The sequence below is a fragment of the Phyllobates terribilis genome, unplaced genomic scaffold (assembly GCF_046119375.1).
Source record: "Phyllobates terribilis strain yellow unplaced genomic scaffold, ASM4611937v1 Scaffold_5__5_contigs__length_657084704, whole genome shotgun sequence".
In the NCBI taxonomy this organism is placed as follows: domain Eukaryota; kingdom Metazoa; phylum Chordata; class Amphibia; order Anura; family Dendrobatidae; genus Phyllobates; species Phyllobates terribilis.
Window position 1 is genome coordinate 265,707,950 of NW_027362765.1, and position 21,403 is coordinate 265,729,352.

A 21,403-nucleotide genomic window follows, 5' to 3' on the forward strand; every position below is an offset into this window, starting at 1 on the left:
CCCAGAAAAAAGTCCTTTAATTGAAATAAACACACAATTCTTTATTGTTCTAAATTAAACCATACTTACCATCACGCCCATTCCAGCTGAAGCCAACGATCTCCTGAAATAAAAGAAAAATAATAAAGCAACATCATCCTTACCTTTCCATGGTTCCCATGACAGCTTCAGCTCTGCTACATCGAGATGACAGGCTGGACCGCAGCAGAACGCTGCCATCCAGCCTGCCATCCTGCAGACACTGAGAAGCGCAGGCTTGCTTGCGCTCCACAGTGTCTCTCTGTGAGGGCATCCAGATGAGCCGAGTTAATGTCCAATGAACTCGGCTCACCTCATGCACGTCACTGACAGCGTGGGAAAATTCTCCTGCACTCAGCGCTTCAGCGTGGGAGAATTCTCACACTGAAGCGCTGAGTGCAGGAGAATTCTCCCACGCTGTCAGTGACGTGCAGGAGGTGAGCTGAGTTCATTGGACATGAGCTCACCTTATGCACGTCACTGACAGCGTGGGAAAATTCTCCTGCACTCAGCGCTTCAGCGGGAGAATTCTCACGCTGAAGCGCTGAGTGCAGGAGAATTCTCCCACGCTGTCAGTGACGTGCAGGAGGTGAGCTGAGTTTATTGGACATGAGCTCACCTTATGCACGTCACTGACAGCGTGGGAGAATTCTCCTGCACTCACCGCTTCAGCTTGAGAATTTTCCCACGCTGTCAGTGACGTGCATGAGGTGAGCCGAGTTCATTGGACATGAACTCGGCTCATCTGGATGTCGTCACAGAGAGACGCTGAGCAGCGCAAGCAAGCCTGCGCTTCTCAGTGTCTGCGGGATGAGTGGCTGGATGGCAGCGTTCTGCTGCGGTCCAGCCTGTCATCTCGATGTAGCAGAGCTGAAGCTGTCGTGGGAACCATGGAAAGGTAAGGATGAGGTTGCTTTATTATTTTTCTTTTATTGCAGGAGATCGTTGGCTTCAGCTGGAATGGGCATGACGGTAAGTATGGTTTAATTTAGAACAATAAAGGATTATGTCTTTATTTCAATTAAAGGACTTTATTCTGGGTGTTTGTGTTTTTTTTAACTTTGACTATGGGGTTAGTAATGGGGGTGTCTTATAGACGCCTCTCCATTACTAACCTGGGCTTGATGTCAGCTGGCATTATAAGCTGACATCAACCCCAACCCTATTACCCCCTGCCACCGCACCAGGGCAGCGTGGAAGAGCGAGGCTAAGTGCCAGAATTGGCGCATCCTATGGATGCGCCATTTCTGGGGCGGCTGACGGCTGGTGTTTCTAGCCTGGGAGGGGGCCAATATTCATGGCTCCCTTCCTGGGCTATTAATATCAGCCCCCAGCTGTCTGCCTAGCCTTTGCTAGCTATTAAATTAGGGGGGACCCCACGTAATTTTTTTTGGGGGGTCCCCCATTTTAATAGCTAGTAAAGGCTATGTATTCAGCTGGGGGCTGATATTAGTAGCCTGGGAAGCTCCGTGGGTATTACCCCCTTCCCAGGCTTCAAACATCTGCCCCAGCCGTCTGCTTAACCTCCGCTAGAGCCTAAAATTAAGGGGAACCCCACGCCAATTTTTTTAATAATAAATCCTTTATTTTAATACTAAATGACAAGTACAGTAACCAACACTATCACTGTACTTCATATATATGTGACTGACATGTTTCTATCTATCTAATCTATGTGTGAAGCTCTATTCTGTCTGTTATAAATTGTCGGGTACCGATGCTGAATTGCCGGCCGGCTTTTTTAAAGAGACGGTGCATGAAAACACTATTATATTTTTTAATAAATCCTTTACACTAAATGACAAGTACAGTAAGCAACACTGTCACTGTACTTCGTATATATGTGGCTGACATGTTTCTATCTATCTAATCTATGTATGATGCTCTATTCTGTCTGTTATAAATTGTCGGTACCGCTGCTGAATTGCCGGCCGGCTTTTTTAAAGAGACAGTGCATGAAAACACTATTATTTTTTTGAATAAATCCTTTACACTAAATGACAAGTACAGTAATCAACACTGTCACTGCACTTCTTATATATGTGACTGACATGTTTCTATCTATCTAATCTATGTGTGATTCTCTATTCCTTCCATTCTAAATTGTCGGGTACCGCTGCTGAATTGCCGGCCGGCTTTTTTAAAGAGACGGTGCATGAAAACACTATTATTTTTTTTGGTAAATCCTTTACGCTAAATGACAAGTACAGTAAGCAGCACTTTCACTGTACTTCGTATATATGTGGCTGACATGTTTATATCTATCTAATCTATGTGTGAAGCTCTATTCTTTCGGTTCTAAATTGTCGGGTACCGGTGTATGCCGCTGCTGAATTGCCGGCTTTTCATGTTTCACTGTGAGCACTGTTCCCATCGATTTGGGCAATCACTGTAATGCCACAACCACCATGGCTGTGGCATTACAGTGAGTGGCAGACAATCCCTGCATGATTGGTGCTCTAAATAGCGCCAGACATGCAGGACACGCTTTTGGTGCACGAACAGTTATCGAACATAACCTCGAACAGCCGAATTTTTTGCAAATCGTTCGGGTTCGTCGAACAACTCGAACACCGCCCAAAACAGCTCGAATTTGAGATTGGCGAACAGTTCTAGTCGAACACCGCTCATCTCTAATCCCTACACTGTCTGATTCCGGAGTGACAGTGACGATCATGGCGGCGCCAGATCTGATATAGACCTGATGATGCTGGGCGGCCAGCCAATCACTGTAATGCCACAACCAACATGGCTGCGGCATTACAGTGAGTGGCAGACAATCCCTGCATGTTCATTGGCTCTGTGGCGCCAAACATGCAGGGAGGGGACCCGAGCTCCCGCCGAGGAACCAGGAATTAATCTTAGAGCGCCGAGCATCTCGAGCAGTGAGATGCTCGGGCGAGCACCGAGCAGTAGCAAGCATGCTCTCTCATCACTAGTAATGACATAAAAAAACTCAAAATACTCAAGGGCTTACCTTAGCCCACATGGTTAAGCTTTTTGTGTTATCCACAGCTTTCCAATATGGTGGCTGCATCCTTTAATGTGTAGGCGATGAGGGCATTCAGCCCATGTTCTCTATATTGCAGCATATACCATGGGAACTTTATTATGGCTACCCACTGGAGCCAGAAAATTTTGTGACACCGACAGGTTTACAGATGGATCCCTCTATGAAACTAACTTAGCTGCTGGATTTCTGACCCATGGCATCTAAGGGATCAGATGGGCCAAGATCTCAGTTATCATCCATACCATCTATTAAAGCAGGGTGTCAGTTTTACGTTCATATCTCCAGAAGGAAGCCATGCAAGGGTTAAAGAAAAGTTATTAAAATTATTCTAACACTTTCTATGGCACCAAGATTTTCATACAGAGGAAGATGTCAGAAATTCTAGGAGGGGAATTGCAATTCCAAGGCGAGTGTGTAGTCAGGAGTAAGGCAAGTTCAGGATCTGGGTTAAAATCCTGAAGACACTCCAAACTATGTTTTCTCTGAAGTTTCACAGTTTCTAAGTAGTTGCTATCATACAACCAGGCTTTGATTCATGCTGCCCATAGTTTGTGCAGCATGAATTGAGTGACAGGTTCCCTTTAAGAATGGAATGGGCTGAATATAAGTTAATATAAGTGGTCTTCTGGTGAAGATCCTCACTTTATCAGCTATAGCTTTAGCTCTGGAGGATCTGCTGCATTCAGACAGTATTCAGAAAGCCTATTCATTAAACATACCGATTGCTGTAAAAATAAAAATTCCCTTACACAAATATTTATATAGGGCCTCTTTAAGGTAAAATAAGAATGCTGGTGATTAATTTTCATGTCTATCTTTATATTACCATTTTCATATTATTACATTGTCAGTTTTGTTGCTAATGGTGACAGAATCTCTTGTCTATGTTTGTGGATATCTGCACAGTTAGTACTAATGTTTCTTTAAGCCGTTATTATAATGATAACTATTTTCCATAAAGCGAATACGCTGAATAGAAGCTGAAGACGACAGCACCCGGGGAGGAGAACAATGGATTACCATGCACAGACCTTCTGAATGTCAAATGTGGAAACATAAAAGAATGCTTCAAGGATAATATAGAAAGTGTCTGCACTTCACACAACTACTGCTAGAAATTGGAAATCCTCTTATTTGAATAAGAAATATACGAAGCCTCGCTGTTTCAGTTATAAATAAAAGTGACATCTGTCTATTCTGCTGTAAAACGATATCCATCTTATTTATTGTATGTGAGTTATTTAGATATGTTAGTAGTAAAGAGACTTGAAGAAAGAAACTCTACAGTTAATACATTAGTTACTTTTTAAGTCAAAAGCCACTTATAATACATTTGATAAATTTGATTTCCCTACATATAAAACATTGTGGTAAAGTGACTTGCTCGGCTCTTTGGAGGCAGACACAGGACACACTGTTAGGGTAAACTTCCTGCGGGTTTATTGTGCGGCATAAACTCCAGCAGCGTCCCATAAAAAATAAACAGGCCCTCTTGGGGTTAATGGAAAAACAAAAGAGAAAGTGCAACACAGTCTATTAGTAAGCAAGGGGCCTGCTACAAGTAGAACAGTGAAGTCTCAGCAACACCAGTCCTCCAGTGTTTCTCTCTGGCTTCAGCTCAACACAGCCTGCAGACTTCCCTCTCCAGACCACATACTACAAAGAACAAACTACTGACTGAGTATTTAAACCTGCTCAGCCACACCCTGAGGGGAGGTAGGGAAGTGGCCTCCCACCCTCTTTGCCATTCCAATAAAACCACACCCTTTAAACCCTTACTGGCCTAGGGCGTATTAGTATGCCCCAGGCCATCACCTCCGGTTCAGTGAGGGCTCCGGCGCTGAGGCTGCACTGAACCGGGCACATGTCAGCTGATTCTTACAGCTGACAGGAGCTCACAACATCCGCAGGGTGGAATCGCGATCCACCCGCGGCTGTTAACCAGTTAAATGCCGCTGTCAATCTCTGACAGCGCCATTTAATAGCACTGCGTCGGAATCGCGGAGTTAGCCCCTCCCATCAGTGACCCCTCACGTGATCGTGGGTCACTGATGGGTGGGCATGACAACCCAGGGTCTGCAGCAGACCCCAGTGGCTGTCATGTAAAGATCGCTATGAGCGCCACCTAGTGGTCGGCGCTCATAGTACAGGAGCATTTCTGCTACATAGAGGTGATCTGCTCATCACCTCTATGTAGCAGAGGCGATCAGACAGTTGCTGCTTCTAGTCTCCTATGGAGCCTATAGAAGCAAGCAAAAAGTGTAAAGAAAAAGTTTTTACAAATATTTAAAAAATTAAAAAAATATAAAAGTTTAAATCAGCCCCCTTTTGCCCCATTCAAAATAAAATAATAAAAAATATGCCCCACATACACATATTTGGTATCGCCGTGTTCAGAATCGCCTGATCTATCAATATAAAAAAGGAATTAATCCGATCGGTAAACAGTGTAACGAGAAAAAAATGTTTTTTTTTGGTTTCCGCAACATTGCAAAAACGGGAGATCAAAACATTGTATCTATCCCAAAATGGTATCAATAAAAACGTCAGTCCAGCGTGCAAAAAATAAACCCTCACCCGGCCCCAGATCCTGAAAAATGGAGATGCTTACGGGTCTTGGAAAATGGCACCATTTTTTTTAGCAAAGTTTGGATTTTTTTTTCACCACTTAAATAAAAAAGAACCTATACATGTTTGGTGTCTACAAACTCGTAATGACCTGGAGAATAATTATGACAGGTCAGTTTTAGCATCCAGTGAATGTGGAAAGAAAAAAATACAAAAAAACAACTGTGGAATTGCATTTTTTTTGCAATTTCACCACACTTGGAATTTTTTTCCCGTTTTCCATGGTAAAACTAGTAATGGCATTTAAAAGTACAACTCATCCTGCAAAAAATAAACCCTCACATGGCCATATTGCCCAAAAAATATAATCACTATGGCTCTGGGAACAAGGGGAGCAAAAAACGAAAATGCAAAAACGGAAAATCCCAAGGTCGTAAAGGGATTAAGAGAGTTAACCCCCAGCATATAACATGCTGACAGCAATTTAGTAGGTTTCAGTTCCCACAGGAGAGAAACCTGAGTGACACATACCTCCCCTCGCATATCATACCAGTGACTCTGTCACAATATATTAAACCAGTCCATTGTCCTGTGCTTGATGTGTTTCACACATAAAATGATTAGCATTATTTCTGCTCACTGAATCTAAATAAATTATAAAATAGAAGTGATTGTTAAAACTTATTTTGTTTCCAAAAAAGCACCTCTTCTGTCATTATATTGCAGTCAAAATTGATTGGGCTGAGCTGAAACAAGACACAGTTAATGGACAAGAGTGGTGCTGGTTCTGAAAAACTAAGATTATATTTTTTGAGTACAGAACAAGCCCTTTAATCACACAATTAACTTAGTTTCTACAACCCCAATTTCAAAAAGTTGAGACGCTGTGTAAAATATTAAGAAAACAAGAATGCAATGATTTGGAAATCTTTTAAATATTTGATTCACACCGGAACATAGAACACATATCAGAAGGTGAACATTAGACATTTTTTCATTTCATTCAAAAAAATAAATCCCTGATGAAGGGATCAACCCAACTTTGAAACACGTTCTATGATTAAAGATCTAGAGAACATACACGCCATTCTTCACTTTATGGCAGCGCCCGAGAATCACTGCTCTTTTTCATCTTTGGTTTGAATTCGAAAAAAATAAGTCATTTATAAATTGACGGCAGCAAAAAAGTTGAGACTGAGTCCTGTCTACCGCTGTGTACCATCTCTTCTTTTTACAACAGTCAGCAAATGTCTGGGTAGTGAGTAGACCAAATGCTGGAGTATAGGATGAGGAATGTTGTCCCATTTTCTGGTCAAGCTGCTCAACAGTCCTTGGTCTTCTTTATCAGATTTTTCATTTTATAATGCGCCAAATGTTTTCTTTTGGTGAACGTCTGGACTGCAGACTGCCAATTCATCACCCAAACTCTTCTTATGAGAATTCATGCTGTGGTGGATGCAGTATGTGGTTTAGCATTGTTTTGCTGAAATATGCAAGGACTTCTCTGAAATAGATGTTGTCTAGATGGGCGCATGTGATGATCCAAAATCTCTGCATGGTGCTTATTATTGATGGTGCCTTTCAAGATGTGTAAGTTGCCCATGCCATAGGCACTATTGCCCCCCCATGCCTTCAGAGATCCAGGCTTTTGAACTGTGATTTGATAAAAAGCTGGATGGTCCCTTTCCTCCTGAGTCCAGTTTCCATTAAGAATTTCAAAATTCTATACATGGAATATTTGATTATTTTTCCTCACTCCATTTAAAATGAGCTTTGCCCAAGAAAAGACAGCAGCATTTCTGGATTGTGTTGTTATTTGGCTTCTTCTTTTTATGAGAGCTTTAACTTGCATTTGTGGATTTCACGAGAAACTGTGATCACAGACAATGATTTCTGAAAATATTCGTGAGCCCAAGCAGAGATTTGCTCAACCGAATCATGCATGTTTGAATACAGTACCACTTAAAGGCCTGTAGATCACTAACATCTAATATTGACCATCACCCTTGTCCATTGGGCACATGAATTTCTCCAGAATCTCTGAATCTTTTGATGATATTATATACTGTAGATGATAGGAAATTCGAGTCTTTTCAATTTTATGTTGAGGAACATATTTCTGAAATTGTTTCACAATTCTTAGATGCAATTGTCGGTGAGCCCCTGACTATTTTTGCTTCCGAGAGACTCTGCCTCTTTAACATGGTCTTGTTATACAAAATCATATGACTTTGCTAAAAATTAACTCCCCAGCTGTTTTTTTTTAGCTCCACTTATTTTTCCAGCCTTTTTTTAATCCTGTCCCAACTCTTTTGCAATGTGTTGCTGCAATCAATTTCTAAATAACTTTTTTTCAAATAAAATGGAAAATGTCTAACTTTAATATTCTGATCAGTGTTCAATGTTTTATTGTGAATAAAATATTTCTAGAACAGATTTCCAAATCATTGCATTCATGTTTTCTTTAAATTCTAGTGTTGAGGTTGTATTTCAGGTGGATGAACTGTGAAAAATTTGCCAATTTTCTGTTTTCCCAATTTCTAATGATCTGCCACTTAATTATTCTCCAACAAAGATAACCCCAAAACATACTGAAAGGTTAATGGGATTTTCTAGAAGAGGAAACACATTTTAAATATTCTACTAGGGTCCACTGATATTATTAACCTTTTCACGCCGCAGCCAATTTCCATTTTTGCGTTTCCAATTTTTCCTCCCCTTCTTCCCAGAGCCATAACTCTTTTATATTTCTATCAACATAGACATATGAGGGCTTGTTTATTTTTGTGGGACAACTTGTACTTTTGAATGTCACCATTCATTTTACCACATAGTGTACTGGAAAACAGGAAAAAAAGGGCGGTGAAATTTTGAAAAAAAAAAAAACACAATTCTGACATTGTTTTTTGGGATTTGTTCTTATGGTGTACAGTACATTTTGTGGTAAAAATGATCATGCAATATAATTCTCCTCAGCAATTTGGTTATGGCTATACCAAGCATTCCCATTTTTTTATTATTTTATTGGGAAAAAAAATCTGAAGTTTGCAAAAAGAAAATTTTGCAGTTGCGTTACCATTTTTTGAGGCCCATAACTTTTTTATTGTTTGGTCAATGGAGCTGTATGATGGCTTATTTTTTGCTGGATGAAAAGACATTTTTATTTGTACCATTTTGGGAAAGATGTGACTTTTGATCACTTGTTACAGCTTTTTTTGTGGAATTGCGGTGACCAAAAAAATATAATTTTGGCATCCTTAAATTTTTTCCACTTATGGTGTTTACCAATCGAGTTAATTGTTTTTATATTTTGATAGATCAGACTTTTCTGAATGCAGCCATACAACTTATGAGCATTTTTTAATATCTTTATTTTCATAGGGGGAAAAGGGAGTGATTTGAACTTTTAGTTTTTTTTCCTGACTGCCGGGTATGGGGCAAGCTTGCTGTGTGAGTCCACTCCATACACCCGCTTCGGACATGTGCCGTACATGTACGAGGGATGTCATGAAGGGGTTAAAGGCCTCATTAAGGACTCTCATGTATGTGTTGCCCTAGGCATCCAAGTCCATAAATTACAAGGACAGCCAATTGATTTAAATTTGCACTCCCCCTTTTTTGACCTAGGCATGTCATTTATATAGCTTTCCATAGGCAAGGTGTTTGAAACAGTTGGGCTCTGTCCTGTCCTGCCCACAGCAACATTGAAGTCGCCTGACACAAGGTTTTAATATTAGAGGATAGGATAGTCCTGATTGGCGTACATCTTGTCGTGGTGGTATATGCTCATTTTTTTTCTATCTTTGGTTTTGTCTGTTAACCCCTTCATGACATGGGGCATATTAATACGTATCTGTGCCCTGGGCCTATTGGACCAGATACGTATTAATGCGCTCTAGCGATCGCGCCCGCTGTGGATTGCTTGCACAGTGAGGATCACTATCTGTACATAACTTGTTAATATTGATGAGCGAGCATGCTCGCTACTGCTCGGTACTCACCCATTCAAGATGCTATGCGCTCGGCAAGTACTTCCTTTATGCTTGAGTCCCCGTCCGCATGTTTGGTGCTGTTTAGACAGCAAACAAACATGAGAGGATTGCCTGCCACTCACTGAAATGCTGCAGCCATGTTGGTTGTGGCATTACAGTAATTGGCTGGCCGCTTAGCGTCATCGGGTCTATTTCAGACCCAGTGACCCTATGCTCATCACAGTCTACACTTAAGAAAGGCAGAGTAGGGAGAGCTGCTGAGTGAGTGAGAGAATTGATGGTTTATTTAGTTGGGTATTCCACAACAATATGCATCTAAACTAACAGTCCTTCTAAGAACTAATCCAGCTACATATCAATCCTGGTGATAGCAGGAGGTAATCAGGCAGAGTTTGTGGAGAGAGTATAGAGCAGAATATGGTCCATTACACGTTCTGTCTGCTGTTACAGATATCAATGGCCCTAGTTATTGGGGCTAATATTCTTTTTGCTCTTAATCCTGATTTTTTGCTTAAAAAGCAATATAAATACTCCTTTTTTACTGCTCCATTTGCTTGTTAGCAGAATACAGCCAGATTTCGTTGATTGTATTTGCACTACCGTACTGTGGAAGCAGAGAAACTTGTCCATCACCAGACATGATCCGATATTACAGACAATTTTTGGACCGTGCCAAATATTACACTGCATTTAAAGTCTGCCAGTTGTGTGTGGTTCAACCTATTCACACTTGTTCGCTGACCAATACCATACTACAAGGCCACCACCTAATTACTGCCATAATAATCGTGACATTTTGGGGAGCGTGCCAAATATTACACTCCATTTAAAATCTGTCAGTTATGTGTCTCTCAACATATTCACACTTGGTCGCTGACCAATACCATATTACAAGGCCACTGCCTAAAATCATGGTCATCAGACATGATACCATATTACTCTGGTAATAATAGTGACATTTTGGGGAGCGTGGCAAATATTACACTCCATTTAAAGTCTCCCAGTTGTGTGTTGTTCAACCTATTCTCACTTGGTTGCTGACCAATACCATACTACGAGGCCACTACCTAAAACCATGGTCATCAGATGTAATACAATATTGCTGGGGTAATAATCATAACATTTTGGAGAGCATGCCAAATATTATACTCCATTTAAAATGGGCAAGGCGTGTTGCAAGGGACATGGAAGTGGATGTGATGGTGATGGTGCACGCAGAGGCCGAGGCCATGGGTAAGCTGAAATTGTGCCTGCTGAGGGAGCACAACAAGCACCCACATTATGTCTCCCAACCTTCCTGTCCCACTTTTTAGGGGGCCACGGAACACCATTATTGAAGCCAGAGCAGTGTGAAAAGGTTGTTGGTTTGATAACAAATAAAGCTTCCAGTCAGTTTGCCACCACCACCCTATTTTCCACATGGTCCAGTCTCAGCAGCTGTGAGTCTGGACCACATATTCCTCACCCTGATCCTCCTTCCACCCACCATGCTGAGTGCCCAGAGACAAGTGATCCGACACATGGACACTCCGAAGAGATGTTCACTTTTCCATTTATACTTTTGGGCCTCTCTCCCAGCCCGCTTCAAGTGGGGCAAGAGGAGATCGCATGTAGCAATACCCAAATATTTGACCAGCCACGGTTACATGATGGCGACGGTGGGAAACTGCAATTTCTGTCACAAGAGGCGGATGATGAAGATGAGACACAATTGCCAGCAAGTCAGGAGGAAGCCCAGGGTGCATACATGGATGACGAAGTGGTGGACGATGAAGTCATTGACCCAACCTGGCAAGGTTACATGCATAGCGAGGACAGCAGCTCAGAGGGGGAGGGAGGTTTAGAACTACAACAGGCAGGAACAATCAGTGGGGGGGCCACAGACACAAGTCAGGCAACTGTTCTCCAGAACATCAACACGAGGGAAGTTGCCAGTCCAACTGTTAGGTCTTCCAGAGTCCGGCTCTTTTTGAAAGACTGACCAGTTAACCCCAAAAAGGCCATTTGCAACATCTGCCATGCCAGCATCAGCAGGGGCATCAAAACTACCAGCCTGACCACCATCAGCATGTTCAGGCACAAGACGGCAAAGCACCTGACTAGTTGGGCCGAACACCAGCTTAAGAAACAATGTCTGTGGGTGACACCACTGCCTGCTCTGATGTTGTGCATACATGCCAATGCCCTGTCCATGGCGCAGCCAAAGATGCCTCCCGCCCTCCACCTGTCGTTGCACACTTGTAACCACCACCATCCACAACTATGTCCATGTCCTTGTCAGAGCGAAAGTGTTCAGTTGTCCCTACCCCAGTCCTTTGAATGCAAGTGCAAATACGCAGCCAACCACCCACAGTCCACAGCATTAAACTGCCACATTTCTTGAATGCTTGCACTTGAGATGTTGATTTTTTAGGCTCGCGGAGATGGAATCTTTCCACAACCTTATGACGGCGGCCATCCCTTGGTACTTGGTCCCCAGCAGCTACTATTACTCCCAGTGTGCCGTGTCCCAGAACATTACCCGTGCCCTCAACAACACAGTTACTGGGAAGGTCCACCTAACCACAGACACATGGACAAGTGCTTCTGGCCAGGGTACAGCTCATTGACAGCACACTGGGTTAATATAGTGGAAGCCGGGACTCAGTCATACCCTGGGATGGAAAACGTCCTTCTGACACCGAGGATTGCAGGCCCTGGGTCAATCAGGGTTGCCCCCACATTCTACAGCTCCTGCACCTTCTCCTCCTCTTCAGCTTCCTTCTCCGAAATGACCATATCAGTTGGAAGCTGGAAGCACTGCAGCACTGCCTCGGCCAAGCAGGAACAGGCTGTGTGGAAGCTAATATGCTTAGGGGACAAACAACACACCGCTGCAGAGGTGTTGACAGCTGTAACAGAGCAGGCATATCTGTGCCTGTCACTGCTGAACCTACAGCCAGGCATGATCTTGTGTGACAATGGCCAGAACCTGGTGGCGGTTCTGAGGCTAGGCAAACTCACACAGGTACCAAGCCTGTCCCATGTGCTATACCTAGTGGTTCAGCAGTTTCTCAAAACCTACCCAGATATGCCTGAGCTGCTTGTGAAAGTACGCCGCGTTTGTGCCCATTTTGAAAGTCACCTACAGCTTCTGCCACCCTCGCCGTGCTTCAGCAGCGCTTGCAGTTTCCAGCACACCGACTGTTGTGCGATGTCATCATGTGTTGGAACTCAAAGTTGCATATGTTGGAAAGGATTTGTGAGCAGCAGAGGGCAGTTGTTGACTACCAGTTTCACCATGCTCGGTCAGCCTCTGCACATAAGAGCTGATGAGTGAACATGGATGTCTGACATCTGTGCCGTCCTCCAAAACTTTGAGGACTCCACCAAGATGGTGAGCGGCGATGATGCCATAATTAGCATCACCATTCCACTTCTCGATCTACTGAAATTCTTGCTGCTCACAATTAAAGAGGAGGCATTGCAGGCGGAGCACTATGAGATGGAGCAAAGAACTATACAGGGTGATGCCACACTACTCAACCTCATCTCATCTCAATGCAGATTGGGTGATAATGAGGAGGAGGGGGAAGAGGAGGAGGAGGAACAGGAGCTGTTTTCCTGTGCTACAGACAGTACTATCCAAACATCAGTAGTACCGTTTGTTCAGCGTAGATAGACTGAGGAGAGGGAGAATGAGGAGGAAGACCAGGAGGGGGATGAGGAGGAGAGCATAGACAGTTGTCCTCTTGGTCAGGACAGGGAAGTCTTGGCTGTTGGCAGTCTTGCACACATGGCTGACTTTATGTTCTGCTGCCTTTACCAGTATGCATTTGTATGCATTTTGGGCAACAGTACTGGATGGTAAAACTTCTAGATCCATGCAACAAGGAGAACTTTCTATCTCTCCTTCTCATGGCTAAGAGGTCTAATAAAATGTTGCAGTACCAGAAAGCCCTTGTTGAGGAATTATTTAAAAAATTCCAATCTGGAAACGTTGGCGGTAGATGTCACAGTTCGTTGGACAACCAAGGAGTACAGGAGAGGGAGACAAAAATACGATGTAGCAGAGGCAGGTGTGGGACAGTTTTCTCAGACCCTCCCAGTGCCCAGACCCTGATGCGTGGGGTACTCTGACAAGGAGGGAAAAGTTTTGGGAGATGCAGAAGCAGTACCTTGCTGACTGTACCAACATCCTCCGTGATTCCTCTGTGCCTTATAACCGTTGGGTATCCAAGCTGGACACTTGGCACGAACTGGCTCTCTACGCCTTGGAGTTCCTGGCTTGCCCTGCCACCAGAGTTTTGTCAGAGCGGGTTTTTAGTGCCATCGGGGGTATTATAATTGATTGGTGCATCCACCTGTCAACTGAAAATGCTGACAGGCTGACTCTTATAAAAATAAACAAGGGCTAGATTGGGCCTGACTTCTCAACACCACCGGACAAATACAGTGGAACATAGTCAAATCCAGTGTTTTTTTTTTTGGGGGGGGTCTATTCCCATGCACCTTTTCACACCCAGAGATGGATATACGCTTCCTGATTTAGTCTATTTTATGCCACCTTCCTATCAACAGGGTGACCATCAGGCAACAACCGCATAAGTTTTTAAGGGTGTTTATGATACCCATAGGAAATTGTTTTAGAGGCTTACCTCTAACATTCTGTATGTTATAAAGTATGTTCATGTATACCCTCCAGAGGTAAATGTTTTTCAGCCCATGCACTTAGTGCATGAGCATTACCACTATAAGAGACCCACTTCTTAATAATGGGAACAATTTATTTTAATGAAGACCTCCTCTATGTCCCTTCAAAGGGGTATTGAAGTGCGTGCTAATTTTTGGCAGCCCTTGCAGTCACTTCCTGGACATTACCACTATAGGAGACCCACTCCTTAATAATCGGAACAATTTTTTTAATGAGGCCATCGTCTACATCTCTTCAAAGGGGTATTGGAGTGCGTGCAAATTTTTGACAGCCCTGCCACTCACTGCACGCGCAATAACAGTATAGGAGATCCACTCCTTTATAATGGGAACATTTTTTTCACTGAGGCCCGTCTCTTCAAAGTGATATTGAAGTGCGTCCATATTTTTGGCAGTCCTGCCATTCACTGCATTCGCAATAATAGTATAGGAGACCCACTCCTTAATAATGGGAACAACAAAGCATAGCCGACTGATAGTCCTCTAGCAATAGTGAGGGCCGACTGCTGTCCCTTTAACAATAGTAAGGACCGTCTGATAGCCCTGTAAAAATAGAGCCTCTGGGGGAGGTCCGCCGGAAAAATGCTGGAGTTTCCCATTGACTTACATTGGGCATGTTGCTCAACCTGAGCAATGATCACTCGAACATTTTAGTGCTCACTCATGACTACTTGTCAAGTGTAATGAAATGGTTTGGAGATATGTCCTGCATGATTTTGATTTTCCCATTTTTATAATCAATAAAAAGTGGATGTAAATCAGTTCTATACTAAAAAAAATTGTTTGCAAAAGGTTTGAGCTTATGGAATAATACATACTCCTCCTTAAGTAAAGATGTCATACTATATGGCAATCAAATAGATTCCCCTAATGTCCCATAATTAAAAAAGATATTATAACTATAAGGCCTACATTTTGTGCTCATTAATTTCTTAATATATTTTTTTAATGGTTTATACTAGAGATTAGTTGTATAGTTATGGAGTTAATAAGTAACATTCTTGCTGTCTGCAACCATGATGATTTGATAGTCACCATTGGGTAAAGTGCATGATATGATTTAAACATAATATTTATGCATTAAGAAAACATATTCGAAAATGTATTCTGCCTGAGCCAGCTAAAAACATAGACAGGTTTCCTTATTATAAATGACAAACTATTACAGTTCTGCTTTTCAGGGATGATTCAGGGAGGAAGAGTCCACTGGGCAGCTCCCTGCTGCTTGGCTAAGTTAAAGAGAACCTGACAGCTAATATATGCTACACAATCCATGGGCTGCATGTATCAGGCATTGGTTGCATGATTTGCACCAGGTATGTTTGACTCTGAAAAGCTGTGGCGTTTCAGAGAAAAACATATTCTAAGAGCTTCGCAGACCAAGCCGCATGGGAGACTAGTCAAACAGGCGGGTCCCCGTTTTCCAGCTTCTCCATTCCCTTTGTCATGGGTGACAAGTCTCTCCTTATACACACACACAGGAAGAGACCTGTCACTAAAGGCGAACAGGCGGTGAGATCCCACCTCCACCTCTCTGACTAGTCTCTTGTGCGCCTTGGTCCAGGCTACTTTCAAAATATGATTTTCTGTGAAACGCGGCATCATTTCAGAGTTAAACCTATATGCTTGGAATCCTGCAGCCTCTGCCTGAGACATGCTGCTAGTGAATCGGGCTGCATGCATTATTTGTCAGGTTCTCTTTAATTAGCAGGTCTTTTCCTTTCAGCACATAAGACCAGTCAATGTAGCCAAGTTGTAAGGTGCGAAAGCTGGAGCAGGCTGTTTTCTTTCTGCCACTTCATCTTTTAAAATGTGTTTTCTCTGAGTAAATCATAGTTCTTTGTAACAAGGGAGTCTGTCAGTATCTCTTTCTGATAGGCTGACTTTAAGAAAATACTAAATAGTATACGCCCAGACACTATGAGTGACAGCTCTCTCTGCAGATACGCTGCACCATGAATGGCCAATCAAAGTGCCAGGGTGTGCTTACAGCCAGTGTCACTGTGTATTGAGTGCTGACTGTAGCCCCTTAAGCCACATCAATATGACTGAAAGCTGGTGGCTCAAGGGAGAAATAAAGCTAATTTTCAACCAGTAGCCGCTTTTTCAAGAATACAACCAGACCGCATTGTAACTGCTATTAACCTGTAGAATAACTAAATAACGGCAGGTTAATAGAGCTTGGGGACATGACAGGTTCCTTTTGACATGAAATTAGCTCCTATGTTTCCTCTGGTGGTGGCTGCAGGCATCTAGAAATGAATATATCATTCATTTCTGTGGCTTTGTGAATGCAACTGATTTAGAGCTCTGTATCAGAATAAAAATCAGAGCTCTAAATCTATAACAATATAAAATAAAAGAACAATTTTTGTACAACATTTTTTAAAAGCTTTATAAAAGTGCTCTGAAATATATTAGTTTCAGAGTAGAGATGAGCGTTGTTCTACTCGAACTGTTCGCCAATCTCAAATTCGAGCTGTTTTGGGCGGTGTTTGAGCCGTTCGGCGAACACGAACAATTTGAGAAAAATTCGGCTGTTCGAGGTTATGTTCGATAACTGTTCGTGCACCAAAATCATAACTGGATTTTTTCTCAGTAATGATGAAAATTAATGTTAATACGCAGTTTGAGTGTACAGCGGGGTGGGGGGAGGGGCAGGGGATGGATCTCTGCAGGAACAATGAAGATCTCCATTTTTTTTTCTCTTTCCCGCATTTGCAGTGGGGAGGTGCAATCTGTCAGCCTATCAGCAGCGCACACACGGAGCGAAGTGCTTTTTTTCACACAAGCAAGGGCATGTGTCATTGGCAGTGTATGTCACATGTCCTTGCCCTATAAGACCAAGCCATTTTCCCCGTCGCCACCATTTTCTCACTGCTGCAGCTGCGTGTTAGACGGCACCGCTGTTGCTGTGTGCGCTATACCTTGTTAATTTCAAGCCAATTTTCGCACAAATATACAGATAGCTTGGGAGTAGGGAATAGTTGTGATTGCAGTCCTTTTAAGGACTAGGTTACAGCATTTCCTACGACTTTTATCAGGGAGGTCTGTGCTCTTAAATAGATAGGTTGTGGGAGTAAAGACTAATTGTAATTGGAGTCCTTTTCAGGACTAGGTTACATGAGTTCCTATCAGTTTTTGCCAGGCAGGTCTGTGCCAGTGCTGTGCAAGTTTTTTTCACAGCATTTGGCTGAATCTAGCAAAGCTAATCCTTTTTGGCCTATTGCAGAGTGTGTTAGTCAGTGGAGTAGCCTATCTGTGTTGCAAGATATAACACCTGTGTATAGAATACCAATTTTTTTACTGCACCTAGTGAAGTAAAATCTTTTGGGCATAGCATCATTCTATTAGTCCATCTATACTGACCTCCATCAGGTTGCAAACTGAATATAATTTTTTTCTGCATCTAGCTCTGAAAAAATATTTGGGCTTCTAGCAGTGTGTGGGACTTGGTCTATTAGTCCATCTATACTGACCTCCATCAGGTTGCAAATTAAAAATAATTTTTTTCTTCATTTAGCTCTGAAAAAATATTTGGGCTTCTAGCAGTGTGTGGGACTTGGTCTATTAGTCCATCTATACTGACCTCCATCAGGTTGCAAATTAAAAATAATTTTTTTCTGCATCTAGCTCTGAAAAAATATTTGGGCTTCTAGCAGTGTGTGGGACTTGGTCTATTAGTCCATCTATACTGACCTCCATCAGGTTGCAAATTAAAAATAATTTTTATCTGCATCTACAGTACCTCTGAAAAAATATTTGGGCTTCTAGCAGTGTGTGGGACTATTTGTATTAGTCCATCTATACTGACCTCCATCAGGTTGCAAATTCAAAATAATTTTTTTCTGCATCTAACCCAGCCAATAGTTTTGGCCTAATACCACAGTTTGGCCACTCAGCTCTGCTCGGTTACCATTGTTTTTTTGTGCAAACAACTCCAGAGTTGTGAATTAGTTAACCACCAAAATGAGTGGAAAAAGGCCTGCTGCTGGTGGAAAGGGGAATAGGCGTGTTGGGAAGGGGAAAAAAGGTTGTGTCCGTGGGGTAGGTGTTAAAGCAACAGTAACATCTGCAGAAGAAAGACCATCTTCCAGCCAAACTAAAATGTCTACTTCTTTTAGCGGACAATGTGATAAGATCCCTTTCTTACGGCCACGCCAATCGCTACAAATTCCAGATGAGGCACAAAAACAGCAGGTGCTTCAACGGATATCAAGTGCTCCTTTAAGTGGGCTCTCCTCCACATCAACTTCAACATCACAAATACTCCAGTCCTCAAAGGTGTCACCCAAATCGCACTTGCTTCCTCACAGCTCCCAAATCTCCAGCTGCCCGTCTGAGTATGAGGTAGAACAAATGGTTGAGTCTGCAGAGCTGTTTACTCATACTATAGCCTGGGAATCAGAGGTCGACTCCAGCGCTTCTGTGAATCCAGACGAGGAAATGATCTGCACTGATGCCCAGAATCTTTATGAGTCGGATCCAGGACCAGACGCAGAAGGTTCTGACCATAATGTAGACCCTCATTCCCAAACTGTAACTCCTGTTGGTGGAGACAATGAGGAAGACGATGATAAGACTCAAATACCTGATTGGAGCGACAACTTTAGTTTTTTGTCAGGGCAGGAACAGGTTGGCTCTGAGGACGACGGGTGTGATAACGCACAGGGTGATGATGATGAGGTCGGAGATCCCACTTACTGTCAACCCACAGTCAGCCAAGAGATGAGGTCAGCAGAGGAGGTGGAGGAAGATGCTAGTGACGACGAGGTCAGGTTGCGCCTTCCTGGACAGAGACGTAGTACTGGAAGCACGTCAACAACTGCATCCTCAAACACAACTCTGCCTCTCACCACAAGTCGTGGTGGCTCTTCAGGTTGCATGGGTGCTAAGCCTTGCATAGCCTGGGCATTTTTTCAGATCGATAAAGATGACCCAACTCGTGTTATCTGTAACATTTGTCAGCAAAAGCTAAGTAGAGGCCAAAAAATACATAGTTTGAGTACATCATGCATGAACCGGCACATGGACATGAAGCATAAGTTGCAGTGGGAAGCTCAGTGTGCTACAATGCGGCCTAGCCGGCCGGGCCAATCACCGTCTGCCATATCTTGTGCATCCGCGGCCTCTTCATCCTCTGTGACTGGGGGGACAGCAGTCACACCTGTTTTGGGGCGCAGACCTGCCACCTCTTTACCCGCAACAGCCAGCGTGATTGGCAGGTCATCATTTTCTTTGGAGGTGGTAACACCAGCTGGTGTTGAGCGCTGTCCGACATCGATAGCACCACCTTTGGATCAAGGCAACCTAACATGTCCGCCTGCATCTTCCTCACAGACCGGCAGTTTGCCGGGGACACCCTTATCAACCCCGTCTAAGCACAATAGCCAGCCCTCGGTCCCTCAGATGTGGACAAGTAAAAGACCATTTCCTCCTAGCCATGAGAAAGCTAAGAGGTTGAATTTCACCATCTGCAAGCTCTTGGCTACAGAAATGCTGCCTTTCCGCCTGGTGGACACAGAGGATTTTCGAGACCTTATGTCCGTCGCAGTGCCCCAGTACCAGATGCCCAGTCGGCACTACTTCTCAAAGAAAGGTGTGCCTGCGCTCCACCAGCATGTCGCACACAACATCACCGCTTCTTTGAGAAACTCTGTGTGTGACAGGGTGCATTTCACCACAGACACTTGGACGAGTAGGCATGGACAGGGGCGTTACATGTCGCTGACTGGGCACTGGGTAACTATGGTGACAGCAGGACAAGAGGCTGCTGTCCAAGTCTTGCCGTCCCCACGAGTTGTGCGTCAATCCTCTTTATGTCAAAGTTCCTCCACTGCTTCTGCCTCCTCAACCTCCTCTCGGTCTTCCACCTGCACCCAAAGCCTGTCTGGTCATGCCACAGGCTTTCTAACTGCACAGAAGGGATCCTGCACACCTCCTTACTATGCTGGCAGTAGGGCTCAACGTCATCAGGCGGTTTTTACATTGAAATGTCTGGGAAATGTGAGTCACACAGCTGAGGAGTTGTGGTCAGCTCTGGAGAACCAATTTCATGAATGGTTGTCTCCACTGGACCTGAAACCAGGGAAGGCCGTGTGCGACAATGCTGCAAACCTGGGTGCGGCCCTTCGCCGGGGCAATGTCACACACGTGCCTTGTATGGCTCACGTGTTGAACCTGGTTGTCCAGCAATTTTTAGCCCACTATCCCAGACTAGATGGCCTTCTGCAGAGGGCACGGTCGCTGTGTGCTCACTTCCGCCGTTCGCATCCCGCAGCTCAGCGACTTACATCTCTACAGAAGTCGTTGGGCCTGCCACTTCACCGGCTAAAATGCGATGTGCCTACCCGGTGGAATTCAACTCTGCACATGTTGCAGCGACTGTGGCAGCACCGACAAGCCCTGGTGCAATACGTTCTGACGTATAGCCTGGGCCAACGAGATTCAGAGGTGGGGCAAATCACGCTGGAGTAGTGGTCTCAGATCAGGGACCTATGCACCCTTCTGCACAGTTTTGAAATGGCGACGAAGATGTTTAGTGCTGACGATGCCATTATCAGCATGACTATTCCGGTGATTTACATGCTGGAGCACATGTTAAACAGAATTCGGAGTCAGGTGGTGGCACAAGAGGAGGTGGAGGAAGTAGAGGAGGAGGAGTTGTATGCGGAAAGGCTAACATCTGCAAGGTCCAGACGGTCGGCAGCACCAAGGCGGCAGGCATGTGAGGGTGGGGGAGATGGTTTTACCAGGGCGCATTGTAGCAGCCAAACTAGTGAGGAAGGTGCAGGAGCCCAGGAAGAAGTGGAGGACGAACTGATGGAAGACTCATCAGATGAGGGAGACCTTGATCACATTTCTGTTGTGCGAGGTTGGGGGGAGAGGACAGAGGAAGGAAGCATGATTGTTACCTCGCCACCAACACAACAGGGACTTGGTGCTCCTGGATGCGCAACACACATGAGTGCCTTCTTGCTGCACTACCTGCAACATGACCCTCGAATTGTGAGAATTAGAAATAATCCTGACTACTGGGTTGCCACACTGTTAGATCCCCGGTACAAAAGTAAATTTGCAGAAATTATTCCTGCCATAGAAAGGGATGCACGCATGCAGG

General features: G+C 43.8%; 1 protein-coding gene and 1 long non-coding RNA gene across 2 annotated transcripts in view; one reads left to right on the forward strand and one right to left on the reverse strand.

Annotated features, from left to right (window-relative positions):
- The window catches only part of LOC141271116 (uncharacterized), a 160,372-nt gene extending 156,232 nt beyond the window's left edge, over positions 1 to 4,140 (forward strand). Inside the window, exon 3 of the long non-coding RNA XR_012321835.1 lies at positions 3,993 to 4,140. This is a non-coding gene — a long non-coding RNA (uncharacterized lncRNA). The remainder of the gene's footprint in view (positions 1 to 3,992) is intronic.
- ANKFN1 (ankyrin repeat and fibronectin type III domain containing 1) overlaps positions 1 to 21,403 on the reverse strand; it is a 1,224,583-nt gene that overhangs the window by 936,284 nt on the left and 266,896 nt on the right. The window lies entirely within an intron of this gene.